Raw genomic sequence first — 2,149 nt, 5'->3', positions numbered from 1 at the left:
CGTAAATGATGTCATTTAACTTACCGTTGCCTTCTACAAACTAAAGAAAAGAAAAGAAAAAAACGTATTGTTTAACTTACCTATATTCAAGTTAAATATATTTAAAATGACTGATTCTATACACTGGGTAACATCAATGAAAGTCATTTAAGGAGTCACTTCAGGAAGAAATAACTCTGCAAGGTAACAACTGCCCATTTTCACTTTCACAGTGTAGTGTCATTTGAGACATGGTTTGAATTGAATTTAATGAGAAAGAATGGCATCCATAAACTCAATCCAGCAGCATGTAATCCTGTGCATGTGTTGACGGACATTCTACCATGAGCAATTCTATTTTTAGACCAGGTTTTATGTCACAGGATCAGTCGAGAATTGACTATTTTTCTTGGCACTGGAACAAGAGGTGTGTGACGCACTTGTTAGTGTCGTGTGTGCTAGAGCCAATAAAGAAAGTGAGATAAATAAAGAAAATGTGTTACTTAATAATTGCAATTTGCCACAACGACTAGGTCTAGAGGTCAAAGCAGGCACACAGTTAAAGTCATGCCTATGATTTGTCTAAGATTGAAAGCGATCCTGTCAAACTGGGCTCGAGATTTGCTTTCAAAGCAAATACTGTTGTAAATGGCATCTGCCTTCATTTTCTGTAATTGGAAGATATTGCTTGAAAAAAAAAAAGACTGGAAAAGTGCAGCGGTTGTTTAAAGCCGTAGAACACCTCACCCATTGCTCCAAATTGCGTCTTTAGAACTGCTTGTGTCAGAGATCAGTAGCCTTGACTACTTCTGTCAGAAATCAAAATAAAATGTCTGAACAGAGTATTTCAGTGAAAGCCCTCTTTCTGTGGAAGCAGGCATATGAGGGGAAACACAGGTCTACTTCATGTCACATGTGGTGCTCCAAAGGCACGGAAAACTACGCACACAGTAGTTAAGCAGCACAATTTCGGTTTTCAAATGGCTGCTATTGATCTATCCTTATGGTGACACTTCTGGCAAAAGCAGCGCTCCAAAGTAAACACAAAGTATGTGCTACCTTTTTCCTCACTTTCCGTAGACTCAATTGTAAATTAATCTGATGCCTGTAAAGAGCTTGTAGGACCTGTGAACATGAGGTGTCTTCTACATGAACTGGTTTGACACACGTCAGCAGTGGGCTCTTAAAGTTGGAATGAAATGGAAATTCACCCAATCTATTTTCTAAACGTATGTTATTCATCTTATTGTGAACAATTATATGTTTCTGTTTTTTTTTTGACCTTCATAAAATGTCATAACTGGATTTTCTGGTGACTTCTCCAATCATTCTCCAATCTCCCTTAATTCCTACAATCAACTGCAAGTCTCAAGATCAACCAACAGTGGATTGAACCAAGAACTTTACTTTTTTTTATTTTTGATAATGTTTCACTTGATTGTGTGCTATAATTTGGTAGAAAGATTTATTTCCATGCATTACAATGTGACTTTAACACACTGTCCTGTCAGACAGAGATGTTTTTGCTCATTCAAAAACAATGAGAGGTTCTGAATGAATGAACAACCCGGGTGACAGTGTCAAACTTGATAACCTGGCAAATGTATACCAAATATGACAAAAACACCCCCAATTAATATTCAGGGACTCGGACTGGTGAATCGTTTTTTGTAAATCTATTAATTTAAATGAATCATCTGAAATAATTGAATACTAAAAGTATTAACTTACTGTACTTACCTCTTTTGAACAGTAGTTTAGCAGCATTGCCTTTTAGTTATTTCCCAACACTTCCCAACAGTTAGTGCTGGCTTGTTTTCATGTGGTTGTTATAGCTTTCCAACAAAAAGCCTTATCCACATATCAAGTGATTGCCATCCAGGAGACCTTTTTTTCTTTGACATTTTCTAGGTGCCCTTTTTACATCACTACGCCAGCAGTATCCTTTAGGGAACAAACCTTGGTTAAACTGTATGATGTACAAGCAGCCACAAATAGGAATGACATCAAGTTTAGGTTGTGCTACTATAAACAAGCATGTGCTAAGTCCACTTGGTGAGTGCACTGTGTGGTAGACACAGCAGAGTAAATCACACGCTGAGCCAGATCCACAGAGACCAACTGAGCACACACACACACACACACACACACACAGAGAGAGAGAGAGAGA

Source organism: Sinocyclocheilus anshuiensis, unplaced genomic scaffold, assembly GCF_001515605.1.
Source record: "Sinocyclocheilus anshuiensis isolate Anshui unplaced genomic scaffold, SAMN03320099.WGS_v1.1 scaffold2170, whole genome shotgun sequence".
In the NCBI taxonomy this organism is placed as follows: Eukaryota; Metazoa; Chordata; class Actinopteri; order Cypriniformes; family Cyprinidae; genus Sinocyclocheilus; species Sinocyclocheilus anshuiensis.
The sequence above is the reverse complement of the archived record's forward strand: the minus strand, read 5'-3'. Positions refer to the sequence as shown.